At 37.7% G+C, this 27529-nt stretch overlaps 1 protein-coding gene across 1 annotated transcript in view; it reads left to right on the top strand.

Annotated features, from left to right (window-relative positions):
• The window catches only part of ZNF407 (zinc finger protein 407), a 336645-nt gene that overhangs the window by 59289 nt on the left and 249827 nt on the right, over nucleotides 1-27529 (top strand). The gene's annotated exons all lie outside the window — the stretch shown is intronic.

The raw sequence follows: 27529 nt of genomic DNA, 5'->3' as shown, positions 1-27529 counted from the left end.
TGTTTTAAGAAAAACTTTCGAAGTTTAACAAAACCAGGCATTTGTCAATGGCATCAATTCTGGTTTGCTTGCTTTCTGCAACTTGAAAAAAAATGTACCCCTGAAATACGGGCAAAGAAAACAAGAATGTTCTGGCATCTGCCTCTCTGTGGGAAGAAGGACAGTTCCAGAGCTGAAAATTGAAGCCTGTTTGTATTTGCTAATTTCAAAGTAGAATTTTTTTCTTTTTCCAAGAAGAAGGGTTTACAAATGTTTACTGATCACAAGAGGAATTGTAATAAAGAAATCAATATGCATGATCCCTTTTCATGTAGTACAACAAGGTTACAGTGTTAGGTTAAGTACAGGCTGCATTCCTTTTCAGAAAATCAATTTGCTGTATAGTGTGCAACAGCAAGTCTCTTCTGAAAGAGTCATTTTATGTTGTGTGCACAGTAAATTCTATATTGACGCTTTCAAATAGTATTGACTGATTAAAAAAGAAGAAACGCTAAGCACAGTAACCTTAAAAGAGTATTATAATTTTCAAGTAATTGCTTTCTTGCTAATTACCTAATTTCTTTCTAAGAGACAAACTGATAAAACATGCTCTTAAATATCCTTTAAATTATTAATACTGTAAAACTGGTGTTGTGACATTATTTTCAAAATCTTTTAAAATATTATTTTCATAATAGCAACAGAATGCCATATGTGATTTCAAATACTGTAGATTTAGTGTAAACTTACTTGCTAAATTCAGAGGGTGGGGACTGGGAGGGTTGGTTGGGGTTCTTTTGTTTGCTTGTTTTGGGGGGTTGGTGTTTTTGCTTTTTTTTAAAAATTTATTTTAAGATCTGGTCATTGTTTGCAAAAAAACCCAAGTATTTTCAGTTTTATGGTTGTGTACATTTAACTGTGATGGCGCTTGCAAAGCAGCACTGGGTTTTTGTAAAGATTGTTTGTTACCTGCCTGGATTCCAAACAAAACAAGCGGTGCACAGAGAGGGAGGGGAAAAGTTAGTAGCTGCACTCAACCTCCTTAGACATAACATGGCTTAAAAGCCAGTTTTTATAAGGGAAATATATGGAAACGTGGTTTATTTTCAGTTCTTGTTTTCTCAGAACATAAAACTATGTCTTTTAAAATGCTTTGACCATTTTTGATGCAACTGTTCAATTGTAAAGACAATCTTTTGCTTTTTGTGTGTTTTTTACTGAATAGTTCTTGATGGACTCTGACTTTTCCTTTTATTTCTGTCAACCCAATTACAGTACATTAGAGCGCACCCTGATCCTACTTGCTTGCCTGTTATGCAGTGTATATGTTTAACTCATAAGCATGTTCATTTAGATATTTCAGTCTGATCATGCTGAATGTCTTGCAGCAACACATATTGATGTCTACAGAACATTAGATACTTTCAACCTTAGTTATTCATTCTAGAAATTGTAAAATGCAAATATATATGGTTTTGATTGTTTTGAGCTGTTGTATCTGAGAAGATGAATTTTCCAATTTGTTGTTTCTGTCAAATTCAGTTGTTCACTATTATGCCCTAAATAAATTCCGATTTTAATTTGAGAGAATTTAATTCATTAAAATTTGAGTTACTTAGAAAAATACCTGTAATTTGAATTAGAAAACTGGCTAAACTGTTCATATATCTAGCCCCAAAGTTAAAATACTGTTTGTTACAATTTCACTTACTAAAAAAACCCAACAAATGTTCACCTCTTAAAGGCAGGCTGGCATTTAACATTGACTAGTATTAGAAAGACACTTATCTAATGATGTAGCTATTTCCCATGCTTTTTTTTTAAGAGATTCGCTTCATTGCTAGGCTAGAAAGGAAGTGATTCAAAAGGCTGGCTGTATTTATTTTTTTTGGTCACAAAGATCTGTATAGCAAAACTATTTGAGGTATAATTCATTGTTTAGAAACCCTGGGCTGCTGTTTGTTTGCAGCATTCTTGTTAGGGGTCTGAATTGCCCAAACAACAGTGTAAACCAAGCCAGGCATAGCAGCAGACAGAAAAATACATTCAACTAGTGGGATCATGGATTTGTTTGATTCAGGTAATTGAAAGTGTTTCATACTATTATTGCAACTTGAAGGCTTGTTTAAGTGTCTAGCTGTCAGTCAGTTTGGAAGGTGAAAAGTATTCGATTGTCACTCTGTCAGTCAATAGAGATGAGAACTGTCTGCCTAATGGATTTCTTTACGTAGATGTCTGCATGGAGGTAGAAGTAAAATCAATGTGTTGTCATGTGCAAGTACGCTGCATCAAACTGCCAGGTGAAATGCAACTGTATTTCTGTAACATCTACATCCTTGTGTTGTTTGTGGAAGACAGACAGAGGTTCCCTGTGTTTAAAGGTAACAAACTCTTTGTGGTCACACATGAAGGTTTATTTTTTAACATTTTTTAAGAGTTTCATCTATTTCCGCTTGCTCCAGAGGTTTTTTTTTTTCCTGTTTGCTTGATCATATCAGGGATCAATACTCAAAAAACAGGATTTAACGTAGTAGGAAAAAAACATAGGTTGTTATTCCATGAGGCTCAGACAGTTTTCTTTTAAACCTGGGTTTCTGCATGTTTTTTGTTTGTCAGTGATGGCTTGTATTGAGCTAACTATGCTTCCTGCTCAAGTTTCGGCTGTTAGTTTACCTGCATTTATGAGAGTGTGTATTGACTTCCTATAGCAAAAGAAGAAGAGATTATTTCTTGAAAAACACAAGGTACCAAAGGCTTTCAACACCCTTTATGAAACAGGCGTCAGTCAGTGACCTCTGTTCTTTCTCTGGGAGATGCTTACAATATTAAGTTCCACTGAACAGGATCTGATAACAAGTGGCATCTGGAAAGTTATTATGACATTTCCGAGTAATAGTACCAGTTCTTACAGTTCTCACTAATTCTGGGCTTAATCCTATATAAAATAGGTGCATTATGACAGTAGCCAAACATCTTATTAAAATTGTTTTCCTGTTAACTGATACAACACATATAAAGACTTGATTCTTAGCCCCACTGAAGGTGGCAGGCTAAAATGAGAGATACCAACTTCAAAAAATGAATGATATAATCGCCTATTTCCTATTGTATCATTTGTATATGTGTGCTGTTTTTGAGAATTAAAATGTGTAGCTCTTAGCTGCTGCTGTAGGGAAAAAAGAAAAAGGAGTAAGAACCAATTCCCAGTGAAGGAACTCAACTGTGGGTAATGAAATCTGTAAGTAGCAGAGACTGGTGGTAAAACAGAAGGTAGAACTTCAAAAGAAAGATCAGGATCTCGGTTTTGGCTATAATAATTTCAAGATGAAAGAAAAAGTGTTGGCCCCTGAGAGGTAGGGGCAGGGCTGTGAATTATCAGCAACATTTTTTAAAATTTCTTTTTTAACTTGAATGAGTGCTTCCAGTTTTTGCAGTAAATGATGTAGGAATTCTGCTGGTGGCAGTCTCCTTTGCTCCTAGATTGCTGTGTCTCCTGTGTAGGGCGGATGGGGGAAAATAGTGTGTGATACTTGTATGATCATAGTATGTTTATAGAAATGGGCAGGAATAGGCACAAATTCATAGACTCAAAGCTGAAGGAGATGCTGTGATCATCTAACCTGCTAGCCATCCTCAAAGTGGTTGTAATTTCACCCAAAGAGTATTGGGTTTGGTGCTTTCTAATTTGTATACTTTACTGCCCATGTGCTAATTAATATTCAGCTTCTGACAGTTCTTACAGAGATTTTGGGTCTGGCTTTGTTTTATAGAGGAAACAAGATGCTGTAGGATACAAAACAGCCATCATCATTAGGGTTTGATTGTCTTAACACTTTTGAGCTAATTGTTCAGTTAGAAAAGTGGGCAGCAGAAGGTGATCTTCTGTGGGCAGTTCTCTAGACAAAGGCATTTTACTCTGGCCATAGTTAATGTGTCAGAATACTTAGATATTTTCTGTCAGTCTATTTTTATATGAACAAGAATTCATTTTGTTGAAGATGTTTCCAATATGTGCAATTAGTTTGTTGGTAAGTGTTCTAAAGAAAAAACAATAGCTGTGGAGCATATAGGATCATTGTGTTCATCAGTAGAAGTGGCTGTGACATGCTGAATGCACAACTGAAAGTGTGCCTGTATCCTGGGCTCCCAGCAGGAAGAAAAATGTATCCATTTTGTCTGTTTCCCATGCTGGTGTGTTCTCTTTGTGCTGTACTATGAAGTCAGGGAAAAATACAGGAAATGATAATTTTTAGAAAGTCTTTTTAATGCATTTATGAGAGATCTGGAAAAGTACCACAAACGAACTCCGAAGCTTCTTGCCTCAGCAGATATGGAGGTGTGATCTCTGATTCAGATACAGTTGAGAATTAAATTGGCAGCAAGAAAATATACAAATAGTGTAATACCAGATGCCGAAACATTTTGAGCATCAGTTACAGAGCTAGCATTTACAGGTTCTGTCTACTTTTATGGCATTACTGGGTATTTAAAGGAGTTAAATTGTTTGGTCTCTGTTCCTCTCAAATATATTTGTATTTCTTGTACAGCTTTCTAAATTAAATATTTTGTGTTCACTAATCATGAAAATATTGCATATGACAGAAAATTATGGTTCTACAGATGATTTTGATTTTTGTTATAACCTGTAACCCTGTAATCTCTTAAACCACAGAACATAAAATGTAACTTTTTAATTTGGTGGATTTCTTGGGACTTTTCATGAGCTTCTCTTTCCTTTGCTTTCCCCCTTGTCTCCCCCCCTCCCCCCCCATTAGCACAGTGGTCTACTTTGTTCAGTTTTAAGTCTCTTGGTTTTTCTTTCCTGCCATCTCCCCCAGACTAGACACTCAATGTAGCATTCAAAAAATATTACCATGAATCATTATATAATAAATGGCCAATAGCAGTATTTTTTTCTGAAAGTCATTTAAAGTTGCATGAGAGATTTGAATTTATACAAGCATGATTGCCCAGGAAAGCTGGCAGTAGTCAGTAGGAGCAATAGTGTGATGTCAAATATGTGATCAAACATATGAATATCTGCGGAGCTCCCAGCAGCAAGAGAAGGATCCATTTTGTATGTTTCCTGTGTGGAGAGGTGCTTTTGTATTCTCTAATAGTGCTTCATTTCTGATATTAAAAGATAATGTATCTGTTCTTAGCATTGCTCAGACAGTTTAATTACCACCTAAGTTCAGATATTATTCCTTGTCAGATCTTTAAAACCACAGTCTTCCAGACGCTGAGATATCTGCCTGTTACGGTTGCTGATAGCCTAGTCTAAGAAGTGTTTGTGCTTTATAGGAACAGAAACTGTACTCATTACAGGCAGCAGGAGATATTTAGCCAGAAATTAGGAAAGGGAGATGCACGTAGAATGTGGGCAGAAGCAATATAAGCCTTTTGGTGACTCACTACTGCTCTCACTTGGAAGGACTGGTGGCTTGCCTCCAGGTCCATTCAGGGTTTTGGTTTTTAATCATGTATCTGGTATTTGGTGATCCTTTTGTTTCTCGATCATATTGCTGTAATCTCTTTGTCCTATTGCCTTCTCCTCCCCACCCAGGTGCCCAATATAGACTTTCCAGCAGAAGTAGCAAAGAGAAAATTATTTGTGGCGGTTATCTTTAATCTTATGCTTAAAGTATTTCAATTAGGCATTAAAGGCATAATACAAAGTCAGGGGAGAGATGTGGATCCCTTCCAAAGGTAGTACAGAGCAAGAGCTTCTCTTAGTCATGGACAGAGAATGGATCAGAGAAGCCAGTTTTTGCCATTAATGTGGGGACCCCAGACAAATAGCCTTCAAACTGAGACAGCTATTGTGTGCTGGAAGGCAGGCAAGCAGGATACCATGGCCTTCACCCTTCCTCTTTCCCTGCAGTGACTGATTACAGATGTGTAACTATGCTGTTGTTCCCCTCCCTGGGGAATTTGAGACCCTTGCCTTCCTTTCTCCTTGTCAATCAAACACAGAATTTGCAAGCAGTATTGACTGGAAACTTGGACATTTTTCTTCAGTCAATCTCTAGCTACTGGCTTGATAGCTCATGTTTGGCATGTTAAAAAAGGCCCCCCTCTGCTATTCCAGTTGACTGTCACTTGTCATAGTGTCGTAGTCTGGATTTGTTTCTGTGTAGAGAAATATTTTGTAGGAGATTCTGGAAAAATCTTGTGGGTAGAAATTGGCTTTTTCACTTTCCTCTTGTTTCCTCTGTTGGAATAATTCCAAAGAAAATGCATTGGTCATGCAACTCTCTTTGCATCGCTCTTGGTGAGATTGATTTGGCATTAAAATCTATTTTGTGTAGCTCACTGATGTTTCTTGTCTCAGTATGAACATAGAGTTCTTGGAGGCATAACATCTTTAAATCTTTCCACTACTTTTTAAGGCCATATCATACTCTAAAAGAGAAATTCAGGATTCAGATTCAGTTCAGTTCCTATTAGGGGCAAAAATACCTTGTTATTCTCTTATTGAGGTAAATCAAAAGTCAAAGACAGTCAAAGATGGTTAAGATCTGCAAGAAATTGTAACAAACTCTCCTGAACATTAACAGCAATGCTTTCTGTCAGATGGATATTCACTTTCAACGAAGCTTCTTGCAGGAACGGCTTGTTGGTGGTATTTTTCTTGAAGTATTGGCAAATAAGCTTTGGCAATTTTAAGAGGTTTGCAACTCTGATCAGTAAATTGGTGGAACCAAACTTATGTTTGCTCCCGGACTGAAGTTGTTTACAATCCATCATGTTATCTTAAACCACCACTGACTTCACTTTACATGGGTATGTAGAACATATCCATGTAAAGTCAGTCCTTCTGTCAAGTTTGGTATATAGAACATAGGCTATTTTATGAGGGTGCAGCAAATACATGGGACTGATAGACTTCTAGTCTCATAAAAATTGCCACTGTGTGTTCCTTCTTCTGCAGTAGTGTGGAGATGACCATTCTAGATTATCATACTTTTTAGATTTCTCTGTTTCACTGTTAATTTAGCAGATGGATTTGCTGCATTCTTAGCAAGTCCACAGATGACAGCAACTTTGTGGGGGCAGTCAGTGCACTGAAGGGCTGGGCTTCCTTTGAGTGGGACCTACTCAGAATGGACAGGAACCTCATGAAGTTCAAAGCAAGGCAAATGCAGAATCCCATGTTTAGGATGAAATTAGCTCACACAGCAGGACCGTATGGACTCTGACTTGCTAGAAACCAGCTTTGGAGAAAAAGGCCCTGGGCTTCTGTTTGAGGACAGGTTGAAGATTGCAGTGTGCCCTTGCAGCCGAGAAGGCTGTTTGCATGGTGGGCTGTGTTGGCAAGAGCATAGCCATCCGGTTGTGGAAAGCAATTCTTACCCTCTAGCTGCCATTTGAGATCACATCTGGGATATTGTGTCCAGTATTGGAGTCCACAGTGCAAGGAAGGCTTCAGCAGAGTCATAGTGAGTCTGGCAGAGGCCACCAAGCCAGTCCCAAGCAAGCCTCAGGCTTCCTGAGTGATGGGAATGGAGAAGCTGAGGGAGCTGGACTCATTCAGCTTGAAGAGGAGAGGACTGTCTGCAACCACCGAATGTGGAGTATGGAGGAGTCAGAGCTGAACTCTCCTTCAAGGCGCAAAGGTGTACCCTGGAAAACAGGACTGCACCTTGCCCAGTGCACTGAGCTGCAGAGATATTTCCTAGTTACCTATCTATCCAATTCCTTTTTCCATGTATTCTAGCCATGTCTGCTAGTACCAAGAGTGGCAAGGCTGGAATTGCACTCATCTCTGCTCTAGAAAATGGGAGGACCTATCCATTCCTGTTTCTATTCTCTTTGGTTCTCCTGATGTAATTTTACTCACTTTATAGTATTTTTCTGATAAGGTGTTATGTTATCTAGATTTCTTGATAATACTTGGTAGAAAAAAGATTCTCCTTTCAGATGTTTCTCCTTTCCTTACCTGATTGGGAAAAGTCCAACTATTTTAACGTTTTCAGAACGAGAAATGAACAACCGCTGCATCTATCCATGTGAATGAAGAGCAGGTGTCAGCTCGCTGGAGGAGAAGGGTCTTCTGGGCAGATTGTGAAGCAGATAAAGAGCCCCATGGACAATTGTTTAAAAAGAGAAAATAGTAAGAATTGGTAAGGACCTCTTCTAGTAAACAAGAGTGCTGGCTATCTTCTATGCTTCTACACTTACCAGCTAAAGGTCTGTAGCTCCATCTCTGGTAATATCCAAGATGTCTTAGATATACAGAGAAGGGGCAGCACCCTTTTCTGGACAACTGAAAGAGCTGGGGAATAACTTCTGGATTAATTGGTAATAGCAGGAATATTCCTGTTTTCATTGTAAAATCTGATACTGTGTATCAGTTTATATTTATTCTTTCTTGAAATGTAAATTCATGGTTTTGACCATGTTATTTAATACTTGGTTAGTGGGTTGCTACAGGACTGTGGCTGTGTAGTATTTTTTTGAATTTATTTTTTCATTATTGATAACAGTAGAATATTTCTGAGTGGCAAGTTTTTGAGTTAATGAGACTTTCCACTGAGGTCCAATGAAACATAGTGTCTCACTTTCAGAAAAGTTAGTAATGAGTTTCATTTTTAGGGCAAACCTTTGCTCTTCATTTCTTTTGCATATCTTTTGTGTTTCTCTTAGGAGGTCTCTTCAATAAGTTGTGACAGTTATTTGTAGCGTACAGTCCCTACTGTAAAGGTGGGTATGTCTAAATTGAGGCTGTCAAAAGGGATTGTGAATTGCATTTCACAGTGCTGTAAGAACATGTAGACAAGTCTCTCTGAAGACCTCAGTAGTGGTATTACATGGAACTGCTGAGCTGCTTGCTGAGGCTCCCTACACCTACATCATTTATTAAAACATTACTACTTATTTATGTTCTGATGCTAAAGTAAATGCCCATTTTGCTTTGTAGACTTTACAGTCTTTTTCTTCAGTACTTAGCTCTTTCATCTCACTGCTTCATTCTCCAATGACTGGGGTGTTTCTGGCTGTCTAAAGCATGGCTGAAGATAGTAAAGACCTGGTTTACTTTGTGTCAACTATAGCTGTCTGACTGCAGGGCAATCTTCTGTGGCTCTGCATACTTATTCAGCTCCCCTCCTTATTTCCTTGGGGTTTTCCTAAATGTGGTGAGATGAGGCTGAATATATGTGTTGCTGACATGTATAGAGTGTGCTAAATATACCATGCTGCTCAACATACTGTTGAGATTTTGAATTTTTTCAGAATTTCGGCAAATCTGTATAGTACCTATGTCAAGAACTTTTAGTTCCTATGTCAAGATGTTTCATGTACAGTTTCTTTAGCATCTTACCAAATTAGTAAATTTTACCTTCATTTTGTAGATATGGAAACTGTACAGGAAGAAATGATTTGCTTAGTCTCTGCGAAGCTGAGAATGAAACCTGGATTTCTTCTTCTTGTTCCTTATTCATTGAATGGCACTATTTTCCTTAAATAGTAATTTTTTTTCCTAAAGTTTTATAAATAATTTGGATAGCCTACTAAATATGCATGCTCTAAAGTACTCAAAGAGTTCCTTTTCATCTGGCACAGCATGGAACTAGCAGTTTTATCCTTAATCTACCCACAAAATATGTGACTGCTGTGTTCAATTTATACAGGGGCCTATTCTTAGATTGCATTATAGTTTATAAAAAATTATTGGCATTATTTCACGAAATTAATCATTTGTAGGGAAAAAAAAGGGGCAAATAAGAATGTTCTGAATGTTACTTACACTGTACTAGTTCATTCAAGGACTTTTGACTTTCTGCTTTATCAAGAAAATCAAAACCAAGTACTTTCAGCTACCCAAAAATACCAACAAGCTTTTCCTTTTTAAATAGTGCCTTCAGTGGCTTATCTGAGTTGGTTGCTTGGTTTTGGGTTTTGTTTTTGGTTTTTATCTTGTTTTATTTTCTTAAAATAAAATATTTTGAGAAAATGCCATGGTTTGTGACTTGGTCTATCTGACCTGCTGGATTAGTCCAAGCTCTCAGTGTAGAGGAGGGTGAATTGGGTAATAAAATTCTTGATTTGAACACTCCAGTGCAAGTCATCAGATCTGGCTTTCTGCTTTTTTGGGGGGTAAAAAAAAAGACCTTCAAGGACTGGAGGGAGGTGCAGTGTTTCTCTTTACCGCCAAATTGCAGGTTGTATCTTTTGATACGTTGCTTCTGTGACAGGATTACAAAAGGAAACATAAAGAAACTGATCCAATCTGTTCTAAGGCCTTGGAAAGCTCTTGGATATTTATTATCCACCACACTCTGAAGAAAAAAACCAGAACACCAAAGGGCTGTTTCTTGTTTGGGTCTTAATTTAAATATTGCTGCATTTTGCATTCACCTTTGTACATATGATCCATAGCTATTTACTTAATATTTAATAATTGCATGCAGAGGCTGAAATGTTACTTACAGGATGTAGTTCAAATATTTACATGCAAAGTCAGTCTTTTGACCCATGTTTTATAGGAACTCTCAATGTAGTGTTTTTTTCATTTGTTAGACCCTTATCTCATATTTTACAGATAGGCTTATTAACACACAGAGATTAGTGTTTATGGATTTGGAATGATGCATTTTTAATTGCACATCTTCTTTTCAAACCTTTTGACCTGGTGTTTTTAAGACTGGACTGATGCTTTATGTTATCTGGACTACAGTGAGATTGTCTTTGATTTTTTTCCATCCCACTCCTACTGCAGAGTTTTGCCTTCTGCAACCACTGATACCTGGCTGTTCTTTGAAGTGACAGTCTTGGGCCCCTCACAGCCTGGCTCTTGTGAAGCTGGTAAGGGATGTGGAAAGCACAAAGAAGGCCACAGCATTTAGAGAGAACATTCTCTGAGACAGGGAGAAGCAAGGACAGTTTACATTGTGGAAAGAGGAACAGATATGGCAGGGCTGCCTGCAGAGGAGGAAAGAGCAAAGAAGTGGTGCCAGAAAAAACGTTTCAACTTAAACAGTCTTCTCGGTTCTGAGGTCAACTGTGTTTAACCCTTGCCTGTTTGACTATTAATGAGCTAGGGTTTCTTTGGTTTTATTTTTTTAAAGCAGCTTCTAACACAACAGCCAAAGAAACTCTTAATTTTTTTTCTTGTGTTTTCCATTATACTGAACAATGTAGTGTTGGGACCTAAACTTGTAATTGCAGTCTACGTTGTATAGCTTTGGCTTCCCATTCCCCTCAGTTCCAAGATTCTCCTGATTGCACACTCCATGATCATTAGCCACTTTGAGCCGAAGAGTACTGATCTGCTTATTTTGTTTAAAACTGCAAAGCAATTGCCATTGACTGTATTTCTTAACCCATCTTATTTCAGTACCCAGTGATCAACAGTGGAATTTTCAGAGGAAGGCGCAAGAAGCTTGATTTTAAACTGAAAGAGGGCAAGTTTAAATTAGATGCTAGGAAGAAATTCTTTACTCAGGGAGGTGAGGCACTGGAACTCAGAGAAATTGTGGATGCCCCATCCCTGCAACTATTCCAAGGCCAGATTGGACGGGGCTCTGAGCAACCTGGTCTAGTGGAAGGTGTCCCTACCCATGGCAGGGGGTGGAATGAGCTGAGAGTTAAGGTTCCTTCCTACCCCAAGACATTGTGATTCTGTGATCATTCTAAACTACATATTCTCTGGTTAGAGTTTGGGTTAAACTCTGGAACATTAATAGATCTTGGAAAATTATTAGAACTCTGGACATTTTTGTTACACCTTATAAATGTCTAATCCTTTTTCCAGCCTTGCTAAGTCCTCAGCCTTAATGATATTTTGTAGCAGTTAGTTCCACTGTCTAATTATGAATTGTATGATAGAGTATTGCCTATTTATAATGTTTAAATTTCATTGGAAGTCCCTCGTGTTAAGAGTTGGAGAGAACAGAAGCTTTCCTTACTTTTCTGCCTTAAGGCCCTTGTGACTAATTTGTTCGTTTCAGGGATTTGCCTCATGGAAGAGAAACTCAACTGCACAATATTCAACTTAGAGTTTCTGAGAGGTTTTTGCAGGCTAATTACAAAGCCATTGTAATGAGCCTTGAGATTCCAATGTCATTGATCCTTTACATTTGGGAGAATTTGCTTCTAAGATTTTGGGCAGGAGCAGATTAAATTTTATTTCCAGAATAATGTTCAGTGCTACAAGTTAAGTGCTGTACTTGCATAGATCCCTGTGAAAAAAGCCAGTAACAAATCAATGGATGACTTCTGAATGTTGATGTCAGAGTGCACTGGATATGTAGCGTCACAACCTAAGTCAATGGAATGTGTTTGGGCATACACATCTCACTGAAAGCATGGTCATAGAAATGCTAATTAATTTGTCCCAAAATACTTACTTTTTTTTCCTTTCTTTTTTTTTCTTTCTTTTTTCTTCTTTTTTTATATGATCCCAGGTTAGACGGGCCTAATTTGACTGTAAAGAATAAGTGTGTTATCACAGTTCTCCTAAACTTTTTATATGATTTGATGGTTGTCTCTTGGGAGTATTTATTCTGCATTACTGGGATTGATTTCAGGATATTTTGCTCCTGTTGACTTTGCTGCTGCTGCTGCTAGTCACAAGTGCTAGTCACTGAAAGAGACTGCACTTTGAACAAAGAACATCTAGATTGCAATACTGTTTATATACTGGCAACTCAGAACCATCTCCCTAGAAGATACAGATACACATTTCCATAGAGTAGATCCCTTCATGTGCTCCATGTGACTTTCAGACAGTTGAAAGAACACTTGTCCCAAGATGCTAGAGAACAGTGAGTGTATCACTGCAAATCTCATCATCTCATACATAAGTCAACAAAATGCCAACAAAATTGAGATGGATAATTTATTTATGTCTGCTTCTCAGTGAAGATAAAACTATGTAAAACCACTTCTTAAACTAGGTCAGTAGAAGGCAAAGATAATTGTGAAGTCAAAACACGTTTAAATTTTCTTCTCTCTCATCCCTGCCCAGTGCATGGATGGGTGTAGAAGTTCCTTTAAAGAATGCCTGTACTTCTTGCTTACTAATTGCAAATATCCTTTCATCCTCTCTGGAGATATAAACAGTGACCTGTTGGGCCCTAGATGCCTTTTGTGGCTTGACTTGTTATTTGACAAGGTTGGATTTCATGTCTACTGAGCTGCTGCGTCCAAAATCTTGTGAGGGAAGATAGTGAATATATAAAATTCTGAGGTAATGTGCTTGTGTGATGGAGCAAATAAAATTGGAGGCAGTCACGTTTTTTCTATGAAAAAGGTATCTTGATAGCAATAGTCTATAATTACCCTTATTTGTTTGTTTTCTAAATATTGCTTAATGTCAATAAAAGAATGCAATTGGCAAGATGGATTTCTGTGACTGTATGGTCTCCAGCAGACTGGCAGTAGTATTTAGTTTGTGATCTGAACTTACGTGGATGGAAGATTTGTAATGATTACCTTTTAGTTTTGAGAAGGTGTAAAAGGGAGCCTTTGAGGCAGTTCAGAGCCTGGGGACCAAACCTAACTTTGCCATGTGATTTGCTGTGGCTCACAAACTGCTCCAGTTGCCCTCATCTTTGCACCCCTCAGCTACCCTCTGATCCATTGCCTGTCCCAAGGGTCACGTGGTGAATGGAAGGCCTTGCATGCAGGAGAAGTACTCAGCATATTTAAAAGAATCATGTATTTTTCTCCTGATATTAATAATTTCTCTTGATTTGCTTATAATTAATTAAGAATAATTTTAGTTTTGTATGTAGCCTAAAAGCCTCCTGTTTTGTTACTTGCACTTTCAATTCACATTGACTGGGTCTTGCTAGATGAGGTAACCCAGGGGTGTTCGAACATGTTCTTGCCTGTTAGATGCTGGAGAAAATAGTACACAGTTCAAAATCTACTTCAGGTTTTAATTGCATCAGCTGCCTGGAAAGAAGCAAATGTTAATAAAGGTAAATACTTTCTGGTAGTAGAAATAAGAAAGTGAAAAAAAAAAAATCCCTTTTCCTTAGATTTTTTTCCATTTTGTTGTTGAGTATTACACACAAAAAAAGCCCCCAACTGAAACCCAACATAGTCTGCAGGCACTATTTGCTAGTGCAGTCTCAAAACTACTTTAACCTTCAGCCAAATGTCCCACTGCTTTAACCTTCCAAGACAGACAAGGATGTGTAGCTCCCGTGATGTAGCGTCCTATCTGGTCTTCTGAAACAGGTGAGAAACATGAAGAAAAAAAGCCCCCATACCTGGCCTGTGAAATACAGAATGAGCTTTGTTGTGTGCTATTTTGGAGGATGACATTAAAAAATGTACATAGAAATAAAACACTCTATGGAATTATATAATATTCCATAATATGAGTAAATCTTGCCTAGCTTTCAGCAACATATTTACCTGATGGTGTAGGAGGGCTGTAGATGTCAGTTTTCTGAGGTTAGTGTGCCTGGCTTTTTCTGCTTTTTCTTTCCCTGTATCTGCTGCTGGTTAAATTGCTGTGTCCACACACCAGCCCCAACAGCTGAGATAACATTAAAAGCCTTTAATAAATATCTGTAAATTCAAATTTTGCATTTTCTTATTGTCTATATATATTGAAAAAAAATCTTAGTATTACAAGTTAACCAGTTGTTTGGCGTTTGTTTTTTTTTTTTTCCTTTGGCTGACACTTTTTTTAATAGTCTTTGAAGATTTGCTTCACTGCCAGAAGACTGACCACAAGAGAAACCTGGGTTTATTGAATATGTCAGTGCTCAATCTACTAATTTTCTTTGTGAAAACTTAATAGTAACCAGGTGCTTTAATATATGTCAGAAACAGTTTTTAATTTTATATTAGTCACTTTATAATACACTATATACACACTGTTAACCAATTTGTACTACTAGGCAAAAAGAAGATTTATTTTATTTCCTATGCAAAAGAATTAAACCTAATAATACAATTAACACTTCTAATGTTATGAAAATGGCATAGCCCTTTTTTAAAAAATATAAGCTCTGTTAGTATTTTTTGTATCAGTTTCTGCTTATGTTCCAACAAGCATGTTTTTCACAGTTTGTAAAGTTCCATGTTTTTGAAGGATAACACTGTAAATAGGTAACCTTCAAACAAACCAGGAGAAGGCAGGAATGCTGGAAATCACAGCCTGACTGGCAAGCTTGCTTTCCCAATAATGCATTGGAGTTTAAGAACTGTTGTGTTCAGATCTTTCTGCCTGCAGATTCGATAATACTTCTCTGCTTTAAAGGCTGGGGTTTACTTCTCTTTGATAAATACATTTAGGTGATACTCCCCACAGGACATTTAAACTTTTCATTTTGCTACAGAATATGGGTGTTATATAAAGTTTGGTTAACATTTAGAGGAGTGATGCAAACCTCTGTCCTTAATCTATAGAGGTTTATTACAGCAATTAGTGTTTACAAGGTGATCTTGCAAAGTCCAGCTTCAACTACACATTGGAGTGGTATAATTCTATTCCAATGTGTCAGTTATTTTAGGAGTATTTTCACTTGCAACAGGCCTTTTGCAGAGGATATTGAACTTTATGGAAATGGACTGTGCTGCACTGTCTTGGAGTTGGTTGAGCTTTAGATTTTGTGTTTGTGTGAAAGGTTTTAGGAGCTTTACTGAAATGGAATTCCTAATTTTGTGAATAGTAATATAGCAGAGAATAAGAAAAAAATAGGTAATTCTAGGATGGAGAGGAAGAAAGTAGATCTGGGAACAAGATACTTGAAATAATACTTAGTTTTAATTTAATGCTGTATGGTCCCAGTTTGCTTTTCTTCTGAATTGAGAATATAGAAAAACTTGTATTCATGTACTCTATTCCTCCAAATTATACTTTAAGACTAGATCTAACAGTAGTGATTATGCTATACGTTTTCTTTTTCTTCTTTCAAATCTTACTCATTTTGTATTTGAAAACCAAAAACCAAAACTGTCAATGGTCTGTTTACTTTATCTCACTCATGTGCAGTGAAAATAGCTGGCATTTGTAGAACACACAAACTATTTTTGCCTGAATGCTCCATTTATGATTTATAGCCAACATGTATCCCTGATTTTCTTTTGAGAATGATCTTTATTGTCTTTGTGTACTAACTCATTGCAGAAGCACTTGTCTATTTTGAGCTAAACCAGACCTCTTGTAAAAAGAATCAAATTATTTCATCATGTTGAAAATGAAAAGCTATAATTACTTGTAATTGGGCTTCAGAATTTTTGAAAATTGGAAAATTCTTTTCCAGAGGTTTAAGATCACTCCAAATCATAACCTGTAGAAAATAGGAAATAATTTTCTGTTCAATTTAAAAGTGATTTAATTTACACTTTGACAGCTATTTTCCTTTGATATTTTGGTAGGGGAAATCATTCAGCTATGGTGGTTATTACTGAAATCTTTTCTGATATCCTTTTTTCTATCTGTATCACAAGTGTATTTTGATTTCTTTAAGCCCAAACAGAATCTGCTGCAGTTTAATAAGGACATAGAGCAATTTTGGAATGCTTGAGTTTACTAAACATGTGCCCGCATTTTATTTATTTGTTTGTTTGTTTCTTGGTCTTTGTAGTTACTTCATTCTGTTTTAACGAAAGCACAATGTTCTTCAGTGCTTTAATCTTCCTAAATTTAAGTGCAAGCTGAAAAAACCTGCTGTATCTTGTAGTTCGGGATATTTTTCCTATACACTTGCAAGTCTGAAGAACCCAGTTGTTTGAAAACAATTACTTCGAATTTCTACATTACTACAAATAACCATCATCATTATCATAAATATTGCAAAGAACGTGCTGCCTATTTACCTTTTTTAAAAATCTTTTCAAGAGACCTGAGTAGGATAGCTAGTGTAAGATCACACTGTATTCAGTTCAGCAAGCAGCCAAGACAAGTCTTCCAAAACCCTGATGCTCTGGCAAAGGAAGTAACCTCTAGAGTTAGCACAGGGTTCAGGGGTTTATGGCCAAGCAGAAACTGAATTAAACCAAGGTAGCAGGCGGGATCCTGCAGTGTGGAGCTGGCAGCCAGAGGGAAACCAGCTAATTGTCACTTTCAGGCTTGAGGTTAAAACTGGATTCTGAGTATGTCAGTCTTTTTCAGCCCTAAGTGTGACATGTGGAGAAGAGTGGGTAGACAGTTGTTTTCACACAGTGGAATTTAAGGACAATTACATGCATAGTGAAAAACTATAGTGGAGAGTAAACCTGCAAGCCTTGTCTTTTCCTTGTCAGTTTGGGACAATCACTTAGGTCAAGGCACATACTGCTTGAGTTAAGCTTTTTGTAGGCATATTTCAAGTTGTTGTGGGTCTTTTCAGTATTTAGCACTTGTGGTATGGGCCAGTCCATACAGGATGTATGGAAGAAGTCATGCTCCTAGCACTCATGTCCATTGCGAAGGGAGGAGATTTGTAGAAGAGATGGGTATAAACACAGAAAGGAACCTTTTGCAATGGACACACTAATGATAGAACACTTAGGTACATACCCATTTTCATCAGTTTTCATTCCAAAAGAGTATTTCTTTATCCCAGTGAAAAATTGAGGCGTGGAAAGAGATTTGGCCACGGACATCTTGTAAGCCAGTGATAAAGCCAAGAATAGAAACAAGCTCTTTGTGTTCCCACCTGGTAATCAGGATTGTAAGACTTGAGGCAAGCCAGTATTCTGTTTCGGGACAATGCCAGAGATATAATTTCTAGTAGTTACTGAGGCCTAGCCTTACTACAGCCTCTGACTTTCAATTGGTATCCATCTAACTTCAGTGTCATGATTTTTTTTATAATCCAATTCCTCAACTGGTTAAAAATACCACATGTTCTTGTAGGAGAAGCAGGTGGGATCTGCTAGAGCTAACACAACTTTGGATACCATATATTGGCATTCTGCAGCTTCCTGCATCACTCATTGAATGTCTGGCACTATGCAGCCAGTTCATCCTTCATCAACAGTTTGGTTTGTGTGATTGGACCTTCTGTGGGTCAAACAATTCTCCCAAAACTGAATAATTTCATATTTTAAATTGAACCAGAAGCCAAGTACAAATCTGCATTTTTGTTATTTTTAAATTAGAATAGCTCACTGAAGAATGGGATCTCTTGATGGAGGGATACTTTTTTTTTTTGAGATGGTTTTATTATGCACAGAGCTCTTATTTCTTTTTCTGTTTGAAAGAACAGGATACCATATTTTCCCAAGACTAACAATATTCTTAAAATTATTTTTGAGCTGTAATGGCTATAAGAGCTTTTCTAGATCTGCTTTGTTGGCTTCTTGCCAATGACTGCTGTGGAAAGTACATCTTCATGCAAAGATGTGTGTGTTCTCTTTGAAGGTTAACAAGGGCCTGCAGAGCACAGCCTAAGCATCTGGCTCATGAGATTAAAAACCTCAGAAGGAAAGTGCCATAGACCTCAGAGGATGGGTAACCACCTTAAAAAGAAGGATAAGTGTGAACAGACAACCTAAAAAATGGGGGAAAATATTGATCAGCAGGAAATTTGTCTCTTTTTAGTGAACAAGAAGTGTAAGGCTCTACTGACAACTGATAAAAATCAAGCTCCCAGATTTGGCAAAGGGCATTAAAAAAAGTAATGAGAAGTCTAGTAGGTGATTACTCTGAAGGTTATACTAGGATATATCTTATTAAATATTTTCATTATTGACCTGTCTGCACACACACACAAACAAAATGAAATTGTAGTTTTGAAAACCTGCTGAGAGCATAGAACTGGGAGACAATGTTGGTATGTTGGAGGGTTGGAATGCCACAAGAATTGCATTATATTGAGGTCTAGAGTTTTAGAAATTGGATGGCATGTAATCAGAATGCAAGGTTGGTCACTTAGAGACTAGCACGGTTTTCACATAACATTTGGAAGCTTGGTGGGAGGACTTCAGCAGTTTGTTGCTTCTCCAGCAATGCCTCCATTGCAGACCTTAATTTAATGAGTTTTCTCTTTCCTGATTTATTTCCTTATGAAGGCAGTCCCCTAGATGCCTGATTCCTGACAGTTTATTAAAAATTAAATTGTCAGCAAATTTACAAAACCTATGTAATGGTTTATTTTCATGCTTGTGATGAATATCCATTACAGGATTTTATCCTTATAGTTAGAAAAGGAAGTTATTTTGGTTTTTTTGGTGTTTTCTTTTATTTTCTTTCCCTCCTTTATTTATTTTTTATAAATACAAATAAATCAAACATCAAATAAATATCCCATCATTTAGTTAAACAGACATGTGACACTGTGTGACACACATGATCTTTTGGACTATGTGGTGTCCAGCATATCCTGAAATAATTTTCTTGACAGTGCTTCAGGGTTTGTTTGGAGGAGGTTTCTATCTTCATACATACATATAAAAACATAGGAAATAACCCAATATTGTTTCTGAAGTTGAAAGTTAGTATCAGCCTCATAAATATATTATCTGATACTCCAGATTTCCTATGTGTAAAGCTGTTGGGGTGTCAGTTTCCCAACAGTGAAAAGGAGTGTGATACAGCATTAAGGATGTGAATTTGTGCCCAGATTCTGGCAATAATGTGGATGCTGTGCTGGAGTGCAGTTACACAAAAAAGCTATGACTGTCTGCATGATTAGTATTTTTCCCTCTGTTGCTAAAGAGGTATTCAAACGAATGTTCTGCACCATTGGGACAGCTGTGTGTCCATGGAGAAGTTAGTAGGAAATAGAGAAGTTCTGAGTTGTACTTTCTAGAAAGATTCCTGTATTATTATTATAAAATCCTATTTCTGGCATGTTTTACTTCCTCTACCCACACATGTATGCATGTCCCTTTTCTTAACAGCTCTTCTCCTGCTCATTCACCAACCTGTAGCTGACCTACAGGTCAACACCCTGTTGACCCCATGAAATCCTGTCATTGCAAATTCAGTCATGTTGATTCTGGCCTTTTGAGCTCCATGCTTGACTTGTGCACCAGCTCATGGGAGAGCATCTCTTACCCCATTAGCTGCCTAGCTGGTTTCCTACACCACCAAAGTGAGTTCTCCCCTCACAGCTCAGGTCCCCACATCCCATGTGCCATGAGTGTCTTTTCTCATGGACCACTGGATCTTCCACCTTGTTCTTAGGCTGTTGACTGATTTCTCAAGCAAATCTTACACAGGAAATGCACCTCTCCCACCACCTCTTTCCTCCCTCTGGGTTCCCAGGATGAGAAGTTGCAATCCTTCCCATTGTGCAGGTGCAGCCTCTGCTCAGTATTACAAAGGGAAGAGAAGGGAATGGGCTGGAGGAGCGCAAAATCTCTGCCTGATCAGAATCAGCCTTCCATGGGCTCAGCAAGAGGGAGTTCCTTAACTATACTGTGATTCAGACTCTGATGGTGAAAAGAGGGATGTTTCTGGGAGTTGAAGGATAGCATGAAGAACTAGTAGTTATGAAATGTAACCAGAAAGCTTTTTTTTTGGTTTGTTTTGAAAATGTAACAAAAACATTCTTAAAATATAGAAGCAAACCCACTGCATTTCCTGCAGGGCTGAATTGTATCCCATACTTTTCCTCTATATCTGTGTGTCTTATTGTGGAAGGAAGATTGTGTTGTGTACTTTAAGGCTTTCCCATGCAATTTGGAATAACTTCTAATATCCTTTTATAGTTTGGTAGAGAAAATAGTGATTTTATGTATCTTTAATTCTGTGCTTTATATATGAATTATTGTGCTGTTACTTAAAATCATTTGCAGTTAAGATAATTCAGACTTCTCTTTGAGTCAAGCCTAAGAAAATATCTGTAAATTAGTGCTAATGGTCAGTGTGGCTGAGAGAGAAATTCTTTCATGTTTGGAATTGACTGTAAGATTGAACTTACTCCAATTTATTGCAAAGTCAATATTCAGTTTAAAAATTAAAAAGGTTAATAATTATTAGGTTTTCAGAGGAAAGTACTAGTGTTATGACCTGCCTAACATCATACAGCTACAAAAATGCTATAAAATGATTTTTTAAGCTTATATTTATAGTGAGTAGATGGCTTATTCCTTCATCTCACTACTTATGCATCCATGAACTGTTAATTAATACTTTTGCAGTAATTACAGAATATTTTAAATATACATCATTCTTCTGAATTTTAAAAGATCAGGAATTTTTTATTAATTTAAAAGGATAGTAGGACTGACCCACACTTTCATCAGCTCTTTAATAAAGAGGTGCTTTTTTAGATCATTTAAATTTTTACATTTTGATTGCAAGGAATAATAAAAAGTCTTTTTTTTCATACTTTTTTCCATTTACTCTTCTAAGCTGGGTCACCATTGTATCAAAAAAGGTCATTGTTTTCCATAAAAAGGTGAGTGATTGCCTGCAAGTATTGATAAAAGGGGAGCTTGGATCCTTACTCTTTTGACTCCTGGCATGCAATTTTCTTTATACAGGGAGCTGTGGTTTGTAACAGAAATTTTAATTCCATTTAGTTTCTTCTTCTTTTTTACCACTCTGTTACATGCCTGGGAATGTTTAACCCAAATAATTTGATACCTCTTTGCAATGGAGCTTCTCCCAACACTCCTTGATAAATGGCTGCCATGGAACACAGAAGAAACCAGAGCACAATTTTTAGATGAGCAATACAGTGTGGAAAATTCAGCGGCTAGGTTTGTGTGGAGAGATAATACCTCATAATCAAACACCTGATACCCTTGGAAAAGACACATAAACTTCAGGCACTTCTAGCTCTTCCTCAGATATGAGGTAGCATTTGCAGCCTTTGAGCTTGACAGAAGTAGAGATCAGTTGCCTTGGAGAGTAGTTGATTAGGCTTATTAGAAGAATTCAGAGGAAAAGAGGATTGTTACTTTTGGAGCAGAGGAATCGTTTGAACAGGAGAGACAGCAGGAGAAAACAAGAAAAGTGAAAATCAACAGGCACAGAGAGTTCCTGCAGGACACCCATGCACTCTGATCTCAGCCTTCCAAAGTAGGGGGTCAGCTCCCTGGAGGCAAGTGTACAGTGCCATGGAGGTGCCTTCCTTGGGAACAGGGAGGTGGTGGAAAGCTGTAGCAACAGTGAAGTGGGTTAGAAATAGTAAATATTATTAAAAGATTAAGTTGTTGGCTGCAAATTTGAAAATCATAGAAAAGCTCCCACGTATCAAGAAAGGGGGTCTAGGTGATTATTTTAACCTTTATAAAACACAAGTGAATTTTCATGTGTTTCATGTGTCATTTTTCATCTGTCTTCATAATCATCTGTGTGCATATATAAGTTTTGTTCCCTGGCTTGAGTATGATGTGAAGAAACTTCTTTGGATTTCATCACATTCCTATTTTTAATGCAGATTTTAGAATTACCCTTCTTAAGATTTGGTGGGGTTTGTGTGTTTTGTTTTAAAACAAAGAACAAACAAAGCACTGTGTTTCCTAAAGTTAAGACATCCAAGTAATGGCTAACTGACTGGTTAGTTGTGCTGCATATAAAAGTGTTTGTGTAAATGTTTGTTTTCCTGTGTCATAGCCAGATTGACTCACTGCAAGCTCTCCATGTTCATGAATTTTGTTAGACCGCACAAATGTAGAAGCTGGAGGCACAGATGCTTGACCACTGCTCTGTTCCTGCTTAAATGTGTCTCTTGGACTTGAGTAGGTGATTTCCAGTAAGCTGTTTGTTCATAGATCTCTATTTGTGAGTTATTTGCTCACATCTGATACAAATCATGATGCAGTTCACAGAACTGAATAGGCTGAGCAAATATTTCCACAGATTGTTTGTGTCCAAGTAACTGGATCTATGCCCATGGCAGCACTCATCTACTCACCTGTTCCACATTCATGTGTTTAAGGATACCCTTAATTTTGTCTGCCTTGCATTTGCCCCAGTTGTCTTACCTTTTCTTCCTCTTGACCCAATAGTGAGATGTTCTGAGCAGGGCACTCTCCCTGCCTGCAGACAGAAGGGAAGGTGAGCTGTGTTTGTGCATAGCAGGTCTTTTGCTTTAATGCTGTATTATTGGCTACCTTGTGTTCTTGCATAATATTATTTACAGAGTACATAGTAAAACACAACATATATGTGCAGCAGATTGTAGGAAGGGAGTGAAATAGTCTACCATAAACTACATTGAGTTTGCTGAGCTGAGAAGTACTTTGTGATCCTGGTCAGCCCTTGTTTTTTATTCTGTGTTAAGGTTCAGAGATTTCTGATTCCTCTTTATACCTCCTTTCTGTAGGAGAGGTCTTATGTGAAGGCTAGGAAGTGTAATGTGTTTTGGCTATCTTCCTAATCTGTGTAAGTGGGCAATACTGGGCTCTAATATACACCCACAAAACAGTTCTGCTACTCAGTCTGAGTACCATTACTTAGGCTGGATGCAACACAATTAAGGACATTGATCACTTAAGATTGTCTTTCCACAGAACTTTTACGGAATACAGTTAAGGGACACACTTGTTTGCAGTGTTCTTACAAGTTCAGTTGTCTTCAAAGTGGTTTACTTAATTAAGATACATATTTTTGGTGATGTTTGTGATGAGTTTTTATAGATTATTTAGGCACGTGGCTGTTGTTCTGAGGTAGCATACATGTTTTACAAGCAAATTTGTGATGGGAAACAATGTTTTATTCCTGTCCCTTTCAGAGTGGTATACTAAATGTTGTCATTTCTTTCCCGTGATAAACTTCTGAGTCCTAGGCTAGCTGCTATCACAGGCTACTGTGTTACCTGAACAGTTACCTGAACAGATTCTTCAGTTTGCTACTACCAGTATTTCAAGAATTTCTGTTTTAAAAATTGCAATTTCTTAATTTCAAGAATTTTATAATATGGACTGGTTGACACCTCTTTCTTTTAAATATTGGAGCTGATGGATCACTTGGAGAATCTTATTTTATGTTTTGCCTGTTTGCTTGTGCAGTGAGTAGTGTAGTGTCATGGTATAAATTTTTTTGAACCTTAGCTGTCAACCAGTAGTAACTTGTAAGTCCCAGTTTATTGTGAAGATTTGCTGTATGGTTGGTGTTGCAAAAGTTGACACTTGAGAGGGAGATGAACTGAGTATTTTAGGCAGAATTCAGAATCTATGAAATATAAGGTTTTAGCGCATCCTGTGTTCTTACGGATGCAATCTAAACTTTTAAAAATAATAAGCCCCAAATGCAAAATAGGAAGTCTTGAGTAAAAGCTAGATATCAGTGAGTTTTGAAAATACCTGATTGTAACAGTATTACATTTTATAGATGGAGACATACATCAGCTATGAAAGCTTTTGATTATATCTTTACCTGTGACACTGAAGCACAGTATCATCCAGATTTTATTCTGGGGTGGGTTTGTGCTGCCATTTCTGTACTTCCTGAGTTTCTTCCTTCTCTCCTCATTTCAAAAAATTTTGAGAAATTTTTATTTTGTATTGTTTCTGTTAAGGACACTAGGCCTAAGAATCTGGTCTACCAGTGGAATTGGAAGTAGCATCAAAAATACTGTGGTGGAGGGATGTTTCATAATATATATGAAGTGCAAAATGCTTTACTGAAGAAAAGGTGGGCTAGCATTAGATGAATGGCAGCGTATGCTTGTAGTTATTTAAATACTGAGTTGATTTTGAACTCTGCTTGTCTCTATTGGAGAAGGGAGTATTGGGAATCAGTACACACCAAAAACTTTACAAAACAAATATTTTACCTGCCATACTCTGATGTAATGTATTACGTGTTACAACTGCAGTAGCAAGATGCATTTTCTAAACAGAAGGAAAAAGTGCTTATGGCTTTTCGTGATCTCTTGCAAGTTACAAAGTAAAATCCATTTCACTGTTCCTAAAACCATAACTCCTCCCTGGACCTTTGTGGTTCACGTATATCTCGTAAAAGGTCTGTAAAGCAAAGCAAAGCGTTTGTTCGGGCATGCTGCTGCTGCTTTGATTTAACAAGGGCAGGGAGCGGCCACCGCTGCAATCTGGTGCTCTGGGCCTCGCCATGGCCCAACAACCAGGTACCAGCCTGCCACGGGCCCCGAGGTGAAGGTTGTGTCCTTCATGTAGCTCGTCATCTCCTGTCATCTGCGCCAGCTACACTCGCATGTCAGCACAGACAAGCTGACACATAACTGAAGGAAAAAAGACACTGGACTGGAAAATGTAATAGCTCCACCCTGCCACTAATTTTTTTTTTCCTAGTCTTTATTAATGCTCTCGCACTTCTTAGTTTATGAGAAGAGTTCTTGTGAATGCGTTAACACTTCCACAAAGGAAGAGTGTTGCTGGCTTGTGTGCTGGACTGCAATGTCAGCCAGTGCTTCCTATATCAGGCATTGAAATTAAGCACGGTACAACCAGTGCTCAGCAGACCTGGATGCAATTCATCTGAGTAGTCAGACACAGAGAAATGCCTTATAAGTTTGCTATGTTTTTCTGATTTCGGTAAATCCATATCTGGATTCCATTATCACATAATTGCAGTTGGACATAAGATCCCCCTAGAAAACAGTTCTGAGCAAACCAGCATTTTAGGAATGGTCTACTGCTGCGTACTTGAATTGAGTTTCAGTACTAGCAAACCAGTCAAGAAAAAGATTTGTCTGCACTTATAACTAAGAGCCAAGGACTTCTTGGTCATGAGAGGTAAGATTTTGTGTAGTCTCTCTGTGCCCCAGGTTCACTTTCCTTGGGCAAATTACTAAAGTCAGCAATTTCAAACTTAGGAGACTGGAGTTAGGTGTTGACAGCCATCTTTAAGTACCTAAATAAGTGGTCTCATTTTAAGAGGTCCTGAGCACACAATTCTTTCTGACTTCAAAAGAAGCTGCAAATGCTGTGTCCACTTTGATTAATTGAAAGGCTGACCATCAAAGTGAAATTATGTTGCCAAGCTAAAGGAAAAGAAATAAAGACTTAGAACACTGTATAAATCAATCGCAGATCAGAGTTTACTGGGTATAAAATGTACAGCATCTTATGTGCCCTTTTGTACTTTCTGAATCTCACTGGGCCCAAAACTACAACAGAAAACCCCTCACGGTTTGTGAAATATGGCAGTGCCCAGAAACATTTGCCAGTTTAGCCACTGAAAAATAGATATGGCTGCTCAAAATTTATACTGTTTGCTAGAGCCTTAGGTGAAAAGGAAACGAAATTTTAAAATGCTTATTTTTTTTCATTTGAAGGTAATGTCTTAAATCCTCAAGAGATGAACAGCCTACTACCTTCCCCTACTTTGATTGATCTGTCTTTGAGGCATGATTTACACCTTATTATAGTACTTCAGGTTACGGCCTCTGTTCTGGAAAGTTTTGTGGAGATAGGTATCTGGGGAGAAAAGGAAAAAAAAAAGACCTGATAAGTACCCCAATGGAAAGAAAGGCTCCAGTTTGTGTGTGTGCATGTGTTGGTCGTGTTTGCCAGTCCTCACAGCAGAGGGAATGTTCTATGCAATGGAAACTTCAGCTGGGGACTGAATAACTCATGAGGCATGCTATCATGAGAAGACACAATTTGCTAATACCACTGTTTGCAGAATTACAGGGGTTTTTTGGGCTCGGTTTGCCAGTTCTTAGACCCTCATGGTGTTGTCTGGGTCATCAGCACATTCAGGCAAACCAGAGTGCCCAGTTTAAATGTGCCTTTTGTGGTGCAGATGCGTATGTGGCATAATGTCGACTGAGCCATCACCAGTGCTGTTACTCAAAATTACCACAAATTTGGCACAAAATGAATGTTCAGTAGTGAGTAATGGAAGGTAATAGTTTCTATCACAAGCATGTCACCTTCCCCATTTTAGCAGCTCCTTGACACCAGCACCCAAATACTGATCTGCCTGTACAGCCCTCTGATGCATCTTCTAGTGACAGAGGCTGCCATTACTGGTGTCTGTGGTTGTGGAAACAGGAATTGCTTCTGTCCTTTCCTGCCTGACCTTCAGTATTGGGAGGTGTGTGTGAATTTGGAAATCTGTTTTTTTTGTCTTCATTATCTCCAATACTTTTGTATACAGCAGAAGGCTAGGTGATAAGTTTTTGTCATGGCTCTTTTATATTGCAGGAGTGCATTCTGTTATCTGATAAGTAAGTCAAGCAGCACAAATGATTATTAAGTATAATTGTTTGTTTATATAAATATGACAGTAAAATAGGTTACTCACACAGGCCAAGTGACCCAATTATTCAGATTTTGAATGTGTAGAGGAGACGTGCTATATTGCTGCACTTCAGGGAAGGAAAACCTATGTTGAATTGCTCAGTAAGTTCATTTTTTTTTTATAGTGGTAGTACCCTGTTGATGGGGAACTGCTGGAGAGTCCCTCAATACTACATGTCGTATTTTTGTCCCTAGAAAAGAAAGCTGTTGTAGTAAGTGGCCCTTAATAAGTGACCATTTCCTGCAGTAAATGCTGATCTCCAGGTCTTCCTTTCAGAAAGTTTAATTGAACATAAGTAAAGTGATACCATTAGGTCTCAGCCCAAGTCTTCTATAGCTCCTACTTGATATTTTCAGCTTCTTGATTTAAAGGTGGGCTTGGGGGGTTCCATTAGGATTGCCACAGGCTTTAATCTTAACCCTCAGGTAAAAAAAAGTCTTAAAATTATATAGACAGGTTCATTAACCCTCC

The sequence above is a fragment of the Coloeus monedula genome (genome assembly GCF_965178545.1).
Source record: "Coloeus monedula genome assembly, chromosome: 1".
NCBI lineage: Eukaryota > Metazoa > Chordata > Aves > Passeriformes > Corvidae > Coloeus > Coloeus monedula.
This window is presented reverse-complemented; position numbering and strand designations above follow the sequence as displayed.